We start from the raw sequence: 16,580 nt of genomic DNA, 5'->3' as shown, positions 1-16,580 counted from the left end.
AAAAGGGGTGACACTCCAAAGAGCACAGAATCTTTAACCCTCTCATCAAACTGCATACACAGCACCTTATCATACATCCTCCCCTATACCCTATTAGCAGCATTTTTTTATTAACAAGAAGATACAGAAAACCAGTTAATATTTGCCTTTTATGGCACAAATTTAACCTTATTATCTCATTTTCACCCTTTATGTACCCCAATTCCAACCAAATAACTTGCTCACAATTTCCTGATCACAGCCTGGACATGACAACTGCCACACCTATACCCAACTCATTTCCTCTATCTGGAATAAATTCCCTTCCATTTGGGAAAGCCACATCGGTTTTAACATCTCCAACATGTAGTTGTATAAAGAGAAAAATAAACAGTCATTTGGGTCATCCAAATGGCTTATTTCAAGATTTACTGAGGAAGCATTAAAAAAAAAAAAAAAAAACTGAAATACGTAATTTGATACAGCTGAAGGATTTATTGTATGAACAATTAAGAGCCAGTTACATAAAGTACAGGCAATTTACAACTGATGAATAAGATATATTTAAAGAGTTTCTTCTTTTGAACCTGGAATACAAACTGGTACTATGCAGCTGCATTCCTAATTTGAGGTAATGTTTCAAGTAAAATTGATTTAAAAATTATGACTCCTGTTCACTGAAAAGTTTCTGAAGTGTTGAGGAGAAAACAATTTTCAAACTTAGACAAGTAAACATTTAATTGAAAGGCAGTTATGAACCTCTCTCCCTATATACAAATTTAGTTACTTGTATTATTATACTTTACAACTTACATGAGTCTTTCTTACATTACTGTTTGAGTATAAATTGATATAAGCTTTCTGGAAGGTAGTTTGGCAATGTTTATCAAAAGGCTTTAATCTACACCTAATATTTTAACTAGTCATACCACTTCTAGGAAATAATCTTAAGGAAATAATCTTAAGGAAATTACTGTAATGGACTGACTGGTTGATTACCAAAGTGAAATATGGACTACCTACAATCATTTAAAGTGAATGCTATAAAACATAAATGTTCTGTCTTCAAAAAGATTTAATTTAATTCTTGGATACTTTTAACTATTTCAAATTTGTAGTAAAAACAATGCACATATTCCATATGTAAATACAGAGAGAAAGTAGATGACTAGTTGCAGGGGCTGGGGAGGGAGGAGTGAGGAATGACTGTGGGTAGAGTTTCTTTTTTAGGCGATGAAAATGTTCTGAAATTAGATCGTAGTGAAGGTGTACAATATTGCAAAACTTTGTGAATACACTAAAAAGTACACTGTACATTTTAAAAGGGTGAATTTTATGGTATGTGAGTCATTTCTCAAAAAATGCACATATTCAAACATTTAAATTTTAACTCTTTGGGGACTCCTACCAAAATATTAATTTATGCTCCCAGAGTAACATCTTTTCACATATATCTTAAATTAGGCCATCCTCTGGCTTCTCTGTATATGGATATGACTGTTTCATACACGTGTTACTGATTAGAAAAGTTTGGGCTCTGAATTAACCTTCTCTTTTTTCATTTGTGCCTCTGCATGGTTCCTTGTGTAAAACTGTGCTCCACCAAAGGAACCAAGCTCCATAAACAAATGCAAGGCACAGCTCAGATGCATCTGTTCAGCATATATTTTCATTAAAATGAAGCAGCTTTATACTAACAGATGAACATGTAAGAACACACTGGGGTTGTATATTATTATTTTAATGCTTAGTACAACTTTGGCTTACTTTTCTGACTTTACATTTATGACAAACAAGATGGACAAAATTTTAGATATTATTGCTGACAATACATTGAAACTAACATTTCCGACTATTTTTCCTTCAAAATTCTGGATCATTAATTTAAAAATATTCTGAAACTGCAAGGAAATCTCTAAATAAAACGCTGTTAAGATTTTTAAAACAGCTTTCTTGAGATACAGTTCACAAATAATACAATTCCCCCATTTAAATACACAGTACAATGGTTTTCAGTGTAGTCGCACATATGTGCAACCATCACCACTGTTAATATTTTTCTCATCCCACAGGAAGCCCCATACTTATGAGCAGTCAGTCCCCATTCTCCCTCCTCCAGCCCACAGCAACGACCTATCTTGTTTCTATCCTTACAGCAATCAAATTTTTGGATATTTTATATAAATGGAATCACACCCAATGTGACCTTTTGTGTCTGGCTTATTTTGTGTCTCGGCATGTTTTCGAGGTTCACCCAAGTTGTAGCATGTATCAGAAATTTATTCCTTTTTATTGTTTAATAATATTCCATTACGGACATAACACTTTTTGTCTGTTTATCAGTTGATGAACATTCAGGGTATTTCTACCATTTGGTTATTTAATAATGCTGTTACTGATATAAACATTCATGTACAAATTTTTGTGGGGCCCGGTTTTCCTTTCTCTTAGGTATATACCTAGAAGTGAGACTGCTGGGTCATGTGGTAACTCTACGTTTAGCATCTTGAGGAACTGTCAAACTGCTATCCCAAGAGGCTGTGCCCTTTCACATGCCCACCAGCAGTGCACGAGGGTTCTGATTTCTCCACACCCTTGCTAAGACTTATTATCTTGATTTTTTAATTCTAGCCATCTCTCCTTGTGGTTCTGATTTGCATTTCCCTGATGGAAAAGATGTTGGAGCATCTTTCATGGGTTTTTTGGCCATTTGTATATCTTCTTTGGAGAAATGACTATTCAGACCCTTGGTCCATTTTTTAATTGCATTGTCTTCTTTTTTTAATTTATTTATGGCTGTGTTGGGTCTTCATTGCTGCACGCGGGCCTTCTCTAGTTGCAGCAAGCAGGGGCCACCCCTCGCCGTGGCGCGTGGGCATCTCATTCTGGCGGCCTCCCCTGCTGCGGAGCACGGGCTCCAGTAGTTGTGGCACGTGTGCTCAGTAGCTGTGGCTTGCAGGCTCTAGAGCACAGGCTCAGCAGTTGTGGCGCACAGGCCCAGTTGCTCCGTGGCATGTGGGATCCTCCCGGACCATGGCTCGAACCCGTGTCCCCTGCACTGGCAGGCAGACTCCCAACCACTATGCCACCAGGGAAGTCCCTCGAGTTCCTTTTCTATCCTAGAAATGACTCCCTTATTAGGTATATGATTTTCTCCCACTATGTGGGCTGTCTTTTCACTTTCTTGATAGTGTACTGTGAAGTACAATAATTTTTAACTTTGATGAAATCTAACGTACCTATTTTTTTCTTTTGTTGCTCATGCATTTTTCAGATCAAAGAATCCTTTCCAAATTCAAAGTCATAAAGATTCACCCTATGTTTTCTTCTAAGTTTTATAGTTTCGGTTCCTAAAATGAGATCTTTGATCCATTTTAACTTATAAAGATCAGCTTCATCCTTTTGCATGCGGCTAGCTATCCAGTTGTTCTACCACAGTTTACTGAAAAGGTACTCTTTCCGCATTGGATGGTTTTGGCACTTTTCTCAAAACTCAGTTGATCAAAGACACATGGATTTCTATCTCAACTCTCAATTCATTCCATTGATCTATATGTCTATAAGTATGAAAGGTAAGTACTGCAAGCTTAAGTGCCAGTACCACACTGTCCTGACTGCTGTTCCTTTGTAGTAGTAAGTTTTGAAATCAGGAAGTGTGAGTCCTCCTATTTTGTTCTCTCTTTTTGAAAGATTATTGCTATCCTGGTTCTCTTGCAATTCCATATAAATTTTCAAGTCAGCTTATCAATTTCTATAGAGAAATAAGCTGAGATTCTGTGCTGAAACTGTAGATCAACTTGAGGAGTACTGCCACCTTATCAGTATTACATCTTTTGATCCACGAACATAGGGTATTTTCCCATTTATTTGGATTTTTGATTTCTTTAAATGTTTTGTAGTTTTCAGAGGATGTTTTGCACTTTTTGTTAAATTTATTCTTAAGTATTTCATTCTTTTTTTTTAAAATTGAAGTATCGTTGGCTTACAATATTATATTAGTTTCAGGTGTACAACAGAGTAATTTGGTATTTTTATACATTACACATCACACAAAGTTATTAAAATATTAACTATATTCTTTGTGCTATACATTATATCCTGTGACTTATTTATTTTATACCTGGTACTTTGTACCTCTTAATTCCCTTTACCTATTTTGCTTATCGCCCCACCCAATTCATTGGTTCTCTTTATCTGTGAGTCTGTTTCATATTTGTTAATTTGTTTTGTTTTTCAGATTCCCATATATAAGTGAAAACATACAGTATCTATCTTTCTTTGTATGGCTTATTTCACTTAGCATAATACCCTCTAGGTTCATCCATGCTGTCACAAATGGCAAGATTTCATTCCTTTTCAGCACTGAGTAATATTCCACTGTGTGGCACATACACACAACGTATATATATGTATGTATCTATGTATAAAAATAAACACCATGTTTTCTTTATCCATTCATCTGTTGATGGACACTTAGATTGTTTCCATATCTTGGCTATTGTAAATAATGCTGCAATGAATATTTCTGTGCATATATCTTTTCAAATTATTGTTTTTGTTTTCTTTGGATAAATACCTGGAAGTAGAATTGCTGGATCACATGGTAGTTCTATTTTTTTTTTTTTTTTTTTAGTATTTATTTATTTATTTGGCTGCTCTGGGTCTTAGTTGCACACGTGGGATCTTCAGTTGCAACATGCAGGCTCTTAGTTGTGGCATGCAAGCTCTTAGTTGCTGCATGCGGGATCTAGTTCACCGACCAGGGATCGAACCCGGGCCCCTGGCATTGGGAGTGTGGAGTCTTGACCACTGGACCGCCGGGGAAGCCCCTGGTAGTTCTATTTTTAACTTTTTGAGGAACCCCCACACTGTTCTCCATAGCGGCTGCACCAATTTACATTCCCACCAACCCTTAAATAAATTGCTTAAGAGTTTCCTTTTCTCCACATCCTCACTAACCCTTGCTATTTCTTGTCTTTCTGATGAAAGCCATTCTGACAGGCATGAGGTGATATCTCACTGTGGTTTTGATTTGCATTTCCCTGATGATTAGTGATGTTGAGCATCTTTTCATGTGCCTGTTGGCCATCTGTACGTCTACTTCGGAAAAATGCCTATTTGCATCCTCTTTCCATTTGTCAGCCAGATTGTTTGTATCAAAAAAACAAGACCTAAGAATAAATTTATCCAATGGGGTAAAAGACCTGTGCTCTGAAACTATAAGACGTTGATGAAAGAAACTGAAGACAACACAAATAAATGGAAAGATATACCATGCTTGTGGACTGGAAGAACTAACGTTGTTAAAATACCCATACTACCCAAAGCAATCTACAAAGTCAATGCAATCCCTATAAAAATACTAATGGCCTCTTTCACAGAACTAGAACAAATAATCCTAAAATTGGTGTGGAACCACAAAAGACCCCAAATAGCCAAAGCAATCTTGAGAGAAAAGAACAAAGCTGGAGGTACCATGCTCTCTGACTTCAAACTATACTACAAAGCCACAATAATCAAAACAGTATGGTATCAGCACAAACACAGACACACAGATCAATGCAACAGAAGAGAGATCCCCCAAATAAACCCATGCACGTGTGTTCAGTTAATCCACGACAAAGGAGGCAAGAATATACAATGGGGAAAAGATAGCATCTTCAACAAATGATAGTGGGAAAACTGAACATCTGCATGCAAAAGGATAAAACTGGACCATTTTTTTTTACACCATATACAAAAATAAACTCAAAATGAATTAAAGACTTAAATGTAAGACCTAAAACCATAAAACTTCCAGAAGAAAACAGACAAGTATGTGATGTGACATTGGCCTTAGCAATATTTTTTTGGATCTATGTCCTCAGGCAAAGGCAACAAAGGCAAAAATAAACAAATGGGACCACATCAACCTAAAAAGCTTTTGCACAGGAAAGGAAACCATCAACAAAACGGAAAGGCAACCTACTGAATGGGAGAAGGTATTTGCAAATGATATGTCCAATAAGGGTAATATCCAAAATATATAAAGAACTCATACAACTCAATATTAAAAAAACAAACAACCTCAGGATTTTATTCTTTTTAATGTTACTGTAAATGGAATTGTTTTAATTTCATTTTCAGTTGTTCTAGAGTATAGAAACAACTGATTTCTGTATATTAACCTTGTATCTTGCAACCTTGCTGAACTAATTTATTAGTTCTAATAATTCCTTAGTATTTTCTAAAAAGAGGATCATGTCATCTGTGAATCGTTCTTCTTCTTCCTTTCTGATCTGGATGCCCTTTCTTCTTCTTGCCTAATTGACCCGGCTAGAACCTCTAGCACAATGTTGAATAGAAGTAGCATGACTGGACATCCTGCCTTGTTCCCGATCTTATGGGGAAAGTTTCACCATCAAGTATGATGTTAGCTATGGGTTTTCATAAATACCCTTTATCAGGTTGAGGAAGTTCACTTCTATTCCTAGTTCTCTGGGTGTATTATTACTGATACGGTTATTACGTTAATTGAATTTTGAACATCAAACCACCCTGCATTCCTGAGATAATCCCACTTGGTCAGGCTGTATAATTCTTTATATATGTTGCTGGATTCAGTTTGTATTTTGTTTAGGATTTCTGTGTCCATATTCATACGATATATTGGTCTGTGGTCTCCTTTTCCTGAGATGTCTTTGTTGGGTTTTGGTATCAGGGTAATGCTGGCCTCACAGAATGAGTTGAGAAGAATACTGTTAATATTTGCAATTTTTCTCGATGAATGAAAAATTTTATCACACTGTCAAAATAAAATAGAAAAATAAATACCGAAGCTGATAATATGATTGGAAGAGCCATCCACGATCCTGTGCAGACAACACTGTTGGGTGTATGTTCAATATCCACCCCTCCTTCCCTCCTTCCTAAAGCAACATTTTGTTCAGGTGTCTGGGCAGCCATGTGCTTCAGGGGAGTGTGGGCAGCCTCCGCCCTGAAGAGTGGGCCCTGACTGGTCCAAACCAGTCATAATGGGTCCATCTCTCTTGCCAGAGACTGAGTTAGAAATGGCCACGTAAAACAGGTGTGACGCAAAGTCTGCGGTGGGGCGCCTCATGGGATGGGTTCCTTTAAACTTAAAATGAGACAAAAGGGAAGATAGCCCATTTCGTCCTCTGGAAGCTGTCATGTCTGAATACATGGAACTACTAAAGCCACTGTGCAGCCATGGCATGAGCACAACTCCAACATACTGAAGCTAGCAAAACAGAAAGACAGAAAGAACCTGGGTCAGTAATGACGATACTGAGCTGCTGAATTAACCAAATCTGGAGCCACTCTTTTTTTTTTTTTTTTTTTTTAATTTTCTAGACATGGTTTATTTTAATAAAAATACAGCTGAACATTTATCACAGATTACATGAAACTATACACAATGACATTCTCTCTGCATAGTAATCAACACTGATGTGTGTAACTGGAATTTTTAGATGGATTATTTATAATCCTTTAAAGTGCAATTTATTTAAGGGTTTAAGCAAATCATAGGATAAAGGATCTTTCTAATAAATGAGTAACGTTAAAAAGATGATATATTTGGATAAATCTTTGGAAACTCAGAACTGATTCTGCCGGATGCACTTGTGTTGTATAATAACCCACCCCCACAAACGCCAAACTTGACTTATTTGCTGAGGATTAAGAAGATCCTCTAACTGGCAAGAGCTTTTTCTGATGTCAACATTTTTCTGTCCGTTCGATACATACTAAAAGGAACTAAGAATCTAGAGTAGTTCCTTTAGCAGCCCTGAGTTCTATAACCACAATGGAGTTCCTGTTTGAACTTAAGAGACTGTTACGAACTTTCCCCGTTCTACTTGAAGGGAAAATGAAGAACTCAGTTGCTTCTCTGACTCTCAGCGACATAACTATGCTTTGGGCTACAGTGTTAATGTCTAGGATGAAATTAAGGTAGCAATAACGGGAGTTATCTAAGAAATAACCAGAGAATGCTTTAGCATAGAGAAATGAACCATGAGAGGAACATTTCTAGGAGCTGTCTGATGGTATAGGAGGGACTGCAACACGAAGGCCATTCACCGCTGTGACTGTATATTGTCATTGTTTTTGTTTTTTGTCCACTTCCTTCTGTTGGTGGAAATAATTGATTCCAATATGCTGCTGCCACCAAAAGATGACCATTAGAGGAAGAGCAAGACTCCTTCACAAGAGTAACAAAGGAGCAAACTATTTCTTAAGGCAGCAATGCCAGCCTGACTTTATTCTACTTGAAGACTATTTCCCTCTTGAAAAGCCTCTTACATGAGCATCTGCGAAGTCGTATGTGACTGTACTGGCTCAGCAATTATTCATCCAGATAGAGGGTACTTTAGGGGTTGCAGGTGGAAGGAAAAACAAAACAACTTTTCCCTCCAAGTGTAAACACAAAGCTTTAGCCGATCTTAGGAGCGTTATGATCACAGGTTTCGGCTTTCCTCCAAGTTCCTTTTTGGAAATTCTGGATGGAGCTGAGTAAGGCCCCTCGGCTCACGCCATTCACAGCCTGGGGTGGAAGCTGTGTGGGCGCCTCTGTGCTCACAGGAGGCAAGGGAGCTGCTGGTGGCGGAGGCGCAGGTGGAGGAGGTGGGGGTAACGCGGACATCCCTGCTGTGGAGGGTGGAGTCGGCGATGACGGGGATGTGAGAGGTGAGCTGGCCCCAGATCCTGCTGAATTATTGGAGGTGCTGTATTTTGCTGAATGCTCTTCACTATTTTCAACAGCAGATCGTTTTGACTTCTTTGAAGCTAAGATCTTCCTCTTTTTTCTTTCTTCTTCGGATCCATGGTGAGACTGAGCTCTCGTCAGTCTTCGATGCTGGTGGATCTGTTTCTGTTCTTCAATTAGCCTCTTTTCTATACATTCTTTGGCAATTCTCAATGCCACTTTTAACTTTGTGGGGATCTTAAACTGTGGCTTTTCGGAAGTAGTTAGCAGAACATCACTGAATAATGGCATCTGTAAGAGCCGGGAGACGGTGGGCATGCCATTTTTACAGGCTTCACAAGACAGCGTAGACTCCAACGCAGCCACCACAGCCACAGACGGTGCAGGAGGGAAGGAGTCTACAGGCAGTGAGTCTGGCGGTCGTCCGTAAGTCATTTCATACAGTAAGTGGCCAAAGCAGTGGACGTCCACACCCTCCAATGTATTGATTTTCCTGAATTGTGAGAAATAAGATCGGTAGAAGGAAGTAAGGCCCAACAAGGAATTCTCAAGGTCCAGCAGCTGGCAAGCGTCCCCTTCCAGCATCACGTTGGAAGCATGAAGATGCCCATAAGGGAATCCCTTGTCATGGAGAAACTTTAGTACCTCTAATATTTGCCACTCATATGTTTTTATTTGCTGAAGTTCAAGGCCTTGAATCTTCTTAGGGTTGCAGTACTTCCTTAGGAATGGATCTTTTGGTTTTGCCTTGTAGATCAGGTCCTTCAAAGTTCCTTTTTCATTAAACATTCTAATTAGCAATGCTGAGGGTTCGTTAGCTGTGGCAAAGGTAACACGATAGATGTAAGGGTGCAAACAGGACGGCAGAAGTTTGATTAGACACTGAAAACCTTTATCTGACAGACACTTGTCAGGACCAAGGCCAGCCCAGCTTAACACTAGCCGTTCCTTTGGCTGATTTTTAATCTTCACCAAGAAATATTTCTTCCTTATCCTCCAACCTATGTCTTTCAATAGTTCCACCACCTCCCACTTTGGTTCTGATCGGAAGAACACGGAAACCTGTTGTAAAGCAATCTCAGTATAGCTTGCAGAATAGTTGTTTGGATCTAAAAACTTCTTAACCAGCTCACAATTAGACAAGATATGATTTGTGGTGATAGCGTTGAGATAGTTCTGAAGACCTTTCTGCCTCTCAGCTATGAACTCACGATCCATGTTACCGATCAATTTTTTGGGAGGAAGAGGTAGACTTAGGCCTGCAATCTGCAAGCTGCTGTTCAGCAAATCAAAGTCACTGTATCTCCTAACCATCTGCCAGCTATTTTCTACAGAAACTCCTCTTTGTACCCGAATGATATATTCCGTGTGGGACTGCAGGCTCTGGCTCGCCTCGATGGCTGCTGTCAGTGGCACCGTGTCGTCCAGCAGGACCTTGCCGGCTGGCGGCTTCTCCATGAAGGCCATCCCGGAACGCCCGTCCACCACCGCCTCAGGACGAGGGGCAGGAACCAGAGGTGCCGACTCCCGTCGCCCGCCGGGATCCGCCGCCGCCCTGGAGCCACTCTTGAGTCTTCTTGGTAAGTCTTTTGTTTGCAGAAACTGGAATTAGTTTTTTTGCTACCTGCAGCTAACACCACTCTATCTGTATAACGAGTGGTGAGCTGGAGTCTGCGCACACTGGCTCAAGACAGCCAGTTCTGCACTTGTCCCAACATCTCGTTCATTGATTTTACATCGAGAGCTTCATATCAACCATGCTAAGAGTAAGGGCACTACAGAAACTGGCAAACACCACAACTCAGAGATCCAGTCATTATAAACACTTCCCAGCACGCCACTGGATACAACCCAGTTTCAAATTTTCTCTTCATTAAACCAGCCTTTTTATTCCCATAATGAAGCTATAAATTAGCATTTACCAATGGAATACTGCATATATTTGGGTTTCTAATAAGGCTTTATTGAGAAAAAAAAACCCTCAAGTATCTGAAATACTGCTATAAAATACTCCATATGAAAAATTACTGATAATGTAAATTTAAAAAGATTATAAAACATTATGCACAGCAAGAGACAGAAAGAGAGAATATATTTAGATAGACAGATACTAGGATTGTTGAGCTCGACACCAATATGTTCACACTGTCATCTCTGGGTGGTAGAATTACAGATGATTCTTATATTTTTTGCATGACTATTTTGTTCCCTAAATTTTCCATCATGAACATGTATTACCTTAGTAATAAAGAAAAACACAATTTATGCTTTTAAAAGGAAGAAATTTAGCGTTTTTTGTTCATGAACACAAGAAGACACTATTTTTATTTCAGTTGTATCCAGGTAGAGCCTATATAATTCTCTGCAGGTAGGAAGATAGTTCCAGTTTTTAAATCGGATGATTCTGTGCTACTATCTATAGTACAAAGTTATAACCTTGTTCTCTGACACTACCCCCAAGAAGATGTTGCAGACAGAAAATGAATTATAATATGCATTATACGAAGAGCGCTGAATTCACATAATCATTTTGAAAATAAAATCTAAGCCAAAATCTCTCCCATTTTGAAATACGTATGTGATATGATCTGTGAAACTGCATTAACTCTATTCTTAAAGATAATGAAGTAAAGGAGCATTGGCCATGAGTCAAAAGATTTGGTTTCTAGGTCTAGAGGTCAACCTTATTAGCCTTATGCCTCTGGCAAGCAGCAACCTCTCTGAACCTAAACCTTCACATTTGTTAAATGGGGCTAATACCTACCCATTTCTCTTCACAGTATGAGACAAAGTAGATGAAAGAACTATTAAGTGAAAGATGGTATTATGTGCCACCACTTCATTACAGACACATCTTAAGTCTTGTAACAATTGTATTTTGTTCCACTCTGATACAAAAGACATCCTTATAACTAGCAATGTATGATGCTAGTTTCCCTGGTAACCAGTTAACTTCCTCACTGCTTTAAAAAGCTTTGTATTAAAAAAAAATTTTCTTTTCTTTGCTGCCTTACTGTATTTGACTTGCCTCAAAAAATACAAGAATGATACCAATAGAGTACTATTACCGCAACATGATACTGGATGGGGAGAGAAAGCTATAGATAATTTTCTGTAAGGGATATTGCTACAAAAGTCCTATAACAAAATACTAGCAAGTAGAACCATTAAAAGAATAATATACCTTAACCAAGTAAGAATCATTCTAGGAATATAACAGTAAGTTAATTTTAGATAATTTAGGATAATTTACCAAATTAGTAGATCAAAGGTGAAAAACTTTAAGCATCTCAAATGCCCCAAAATGCATTTGAATAAAATAAACAACCATTCCCAAATAAATATTCCCAATGAAGTAAAGATAAAAGGGCAAAGTTATCATTATTTGCAAGTGATTATGAAATAAACAAGAAAAGGTACTGAAAAACTACTAGAAAATTCAGTATGCAGCTGACGACAAAATTAACATACAAAAATCAACAGTTTGTCTATTTACAAACAGAAACCATAATGAGAGAAAAGATTCCATTTACAATTGCAACCAAAGAGAAGTAAACCTGAGTATAAACAACAAAAATGATAATGGACTCTAGTTTTCATCTCTGTTGAGGGATCTCAAAAAAGACTAGAATAGAAAGATTCAGTATTAGGATGAGAGCAGCCGTGTCAGTCAGGCTCCCGGCAGGAAAACTGATGACACACTTCAAGGAGTGACTGAGGACAAATTCACGAAAGAACTATTTACTAAGGACTGGGCAGGGTGAAGCTCCCAGAGGGTAGCGACAGCAGCAGGAAGCTGTTACCACCGTTACTTCCAGACCCTAGCGAGGACTCTGACTATGGGCAAGGAAACATCAGGCAGAAGGTGAGCCTTTGGGAGACAAACGGTGCTAAGAGGGTGACAGGCTGGGAAATACACACTAACCTCTCTTCCCTCCCACCCTCCCATCTCCTACCAGTCCTGCCAAGTCCAACAAGAAGCCAGTGGCAAGACAGCCCTGATGAGGCCGTCCATAAAGGTCAGCCCCCTGAAGCACAGAGCAAGAGGGAGGGAGGGAATATACTGAAAGCGCAGAAAGAACATCCAGCGCAGCAGCTGGTCTCTTCTGACTGTTTATTCTCTGCCAGGCGCTGCTCTAACCACTTTATTTGCATTAATTCTAATAATGCCAGTTTGCCCAAACAACAAATTCCAACAATCCCAGTAAAAACACCCATAGGATATTTTACGGGTAGTGAGAGGGGAGTTTTTGACTAATGATAAATTCTTCTAGGATAATAACCATGCATGCACAATCAGGTAGGAGAGAAAAGAGGGGAGAATAGCCCTATTACATATTTTAAAATATTATTAAGCTGTAATTAAAACAGTTTAATCCTGGCACATGAATATGCTCACTGAAACACAACAGAGCCCAGCGATAGACCAAACAGACACAACAACTTCACACACGATAAAGGCGGCATTTCAAATACATGGGGGAAAAGGTGTGTAAGTTGATAAACGATTCAGGGGAAACTGGATAGTAAGGAGAGGAAAACAGCTGGATTTCTGCCTTACTCCTTACACCACAATAAATTCCAGAGATGAAGCAAAGATCAAAACATGAAAAACAAACTGTGGGGGCTTCCCTGGTGGTGCAGTGGTTGAGAGTCCACCTGCCGATGCAGGGGACGCGGGTTCGTGCCCCGGTCCAGGAAGATCCCACATGCCGCGGAGCGGCTAGGCCCGTGAGCCATGGCCCCTGAACCTGCGCGTCCGGAGCCTGTGCTCCGCAACGGGAGAGACTGCAGCAGTGAGAGGCCCGCGTACCGCAAAAAAACAAAACAAACTGTGTTAATAGAATTATCGAAAGAATAATGTAAAAGACTGTAGGAGAATACATGAAAGACCTATTATCTTGAGGCACAGCAGATAATACTCTATGACATAGAATCAGAAGCCTTAAAAGGGGAAAAATTATACATTTCACTAAATAAAACTACCACACACAAAAAATTACCATAAAAAGTAAAAAGAAATTCGATAAAATATTAGTAATATTATAAAACGAATTTATTTCCCTAATGGTGGAAAATTACTCTTATGATACAAGAAGATATTTTACATATTATTTTAAAATATAAATGCCATTCAAATAAAAATATGCATAGTATCACTTATAACTAAAGAGAAGCGAAACAGACCTAATGAGACACCTTTTTATTTTAACCCATCACGCTATCAAGGACAAAAACATTGATGATACCTCACTGCCAGTGAGGGTGTGGAGATGACAGAAGAAAGAAACAGCTGGAATTCTGCATTATTCAAACTCTCACCATCTAACTCAGGGACCAGAGTATGATCAGTTTTCAGATGGACCCCTCACTGTCCAGGCTGTCCCGACTCTGGCCATCCAAATCTCAGGAACTAAACAGAGTTCAGTAACACCTCATCTTTCACTATTTGAACTCATTGTACAAACTCTCACTATGCTAACTTAAGAAAAGATCTGGGCAACAAGAAATACACTGTGAAGTATACACAGTTTTGCAGTGAGAATGTCAATTGATGTAACCCTTTTGGAGCTAGCAAAATTGTAAATGCATGTAGCTTTCGACCCAAAGTTCTTCCCCTCCCAGAAATGTATACCATGGACATATGTTGGAATGTAAAGATATGTGCACAGGACATTCACTGCAGCACTGTTTATAAGAGGCACAAAAAAATACTGTTAGCCTAAATATCTTTTTTTTTTTTTTTTTTTGGGTGCACCAACGTGGTCTGCGGGATCTTAGTTCCCCCACCAGGGACTAAACCCAGGCCCCTGCAGTGAAAGCGCTGAGTCCTAACCACTGGACTGCCAGGGAATTCGCTAGCCTAAATATCTTAATTGACAGGGACCTAAGTTAAAGTACATCCATGTACTGCAATTCATGAGTTCCTAGTCTTCTGGAGATGACTGATACTGGGAAAAGGCCACTTAGTGAACTCTCTCAAGCTAAGCACCAAAATGTAATTATAAAATTGAAAATGATAACTGATTTTCAAGATTTTGACTTGAAAAATAACAAATATAAAAACAAGTTTAAGTTATAGTTAATAAGATGTAAGTTATAATTTTAACTATGCACAAATTCTAAGAATAAAAAACAGAATCGTGTTCTTTATTTTTTAGTGTAAGCGTTTCAACAAAATTGTATGATAACATAATATAATACATCCTTCATGTTTTTTTCTCAATCACAATGATCATCTTTTCAAAAATACTGAATGGCTTCATCCATTTTTCCTAAGGGTCTCTCTCTAATCATTTGCATCAAAAGTCACTGCAATCGAATCAGGCTCCCTTAAAAAACAGCTAGCATGTTATTACGACCCAGTAATCCCACTACTGGGCATATACCCTGAGAAAACCGTAATTCAAAAAGAGTCATGTACCACAATGTTCATTGCAGCTCTATTTACAATAGCCAGGACATGGAAGCAACCTAAGTGTGCATCGACAGATGAAGGGATAAAGGTGTGGCACATATATACAATGGAATATTACTCAGCCATAAAAAGAAACGAAATTGAGTTATCTGTAGTAAGGTGGATGGACCTAGAGTCTGTCATACAGAGTGAAGTAAGTCAGAAAGAGAAAAACAAATACCGTATGCTAACACATATATATGGAATCTAAAAAAAAAAGAAAACAAGGTTCTGAAGAACCTAGGGGCAGGACAGGAATAAAGACGCAGACGTAGAGAATGGACTTGAGGACACGTGGAGGGGGAGGGGGAAGGGTAAGTTCGGACGAAGTGAGAGAGTGGCATGGACTTATACACACTACCAAATGTAAAATAGATAGCTAGTGGGAAGCAGCCACACAGCACAGGGAGATCAGCTCAGTGCTCTGTGACCACCTAGAGGGGTAGGATAGGGAGGGTAGGAGCGAGATGCAAGAGGGAGGAGATATGGGGATATATGTATATGTATAGCTGATTCACTTCGTTATAAAGCAGAAACTAACACACCATTGTAAAGCAATCATACTCCAATAAAGATGTTAAAAAAATAAAAATAAAGACATCTAGTATGTTATCATCTTAGATTTTCAGTTGGCAGTCTGTCAATAGCGTTGAATCTTTTAATGTCACACCCATGAATTTTATGAAAACCTGCATACTTTTTGCAAGATAAGCAATTTCATTTTGCAGCTGATTTTATTGTATTTGACCAATAAAAATATTAATAATGCATCAGGAACAATACTTAAGTGGGAACAAATTTTAAAAGTGGTGCTTTATTACTAAATTTTTTTCTTCCAATAACCAATCTAGTAACATACATACTAAGCGGTCTCTAAGAGAATGACATACCTACTGTACTGATACAAAGATGCTCGAGATTTGTGTATTTACGGAGCAACGTTTATTATGATCCCATGTGTTTAAAAAAGATTTTCCTATGTATACTTGTAATACATATCAAGGTGTTTATGTGACCAAAATTGCCCCACTGCCCCAAGTGTTTCTGACGAGAAGGCAGCCACTGATCATACCCATGATCCTCTGTATGCAATGAGTGCTTTTTCCTCTTGCTTCAAGAAACTATAAACACTACTTACCTCTGGGGAACTGGGAAGGAAAGGTTTCCTTAACTGCATTCTATACCCTTCTGAATTTTTTAATTTTACCACAAGGAGGTATTACTTTTACAATAATGATGGTGGTGATGATGATGCTATAACTAAGCTTTACATCAAGTACCTAGTAATGATATAGAAAATCTGTGATTCCAGCTCCCAGGAGTTTAAACTAAGTCTTAACTTAGAAATCTCAAATGCTAGTTAATGAAAAGCCTTTCAAAAGACATTCTTATGCAATACTTGATTACCCTAATAGTTTTTTTTCCAAATGTATTACT

General features: G+C 38.4%; 1 protein-coding gene and 1 pseudogene across 17 annotated transcripts in view; both read right to left on the bottom strand.

Moving 5' to 3' along the window:
- PDE7A (phosphodiesterase 7A) overlaps positions 1–16,580 on the bottom strand; it is a 380,288-nt gene that overhangs the window by 91,051 nt on the left and 272,657 nt on the right. The gene's annotated exons all lie outside the window — the stretch shown is intronic.
- On the bottom strand, positions 7,302–10,602 carry LOC114895264 (annotated as a pseudogene).

This window comes from Monodon monoceros, unplaced genomic scaffold (genome assembly GCF_005190385.1).
Source record: "Monodon monoceros isolate NGI ecotype Baffin Bay Population unplaced genomic scaffold, NGI_Narwhal_1 Super_Scaffold_14, whole genome shotgun sequence".
NCBI lineage: Eukaryota > Metazoa > Chordata > Mammalia > Artiodactyla > Monodontidae > Monodon > Monodon monoceros.
The sequence above is the reverse complement of the archived record's forward strand: the minus strand, read 5'-3'. Positions and strand labels throughout refer to the sequence as shown.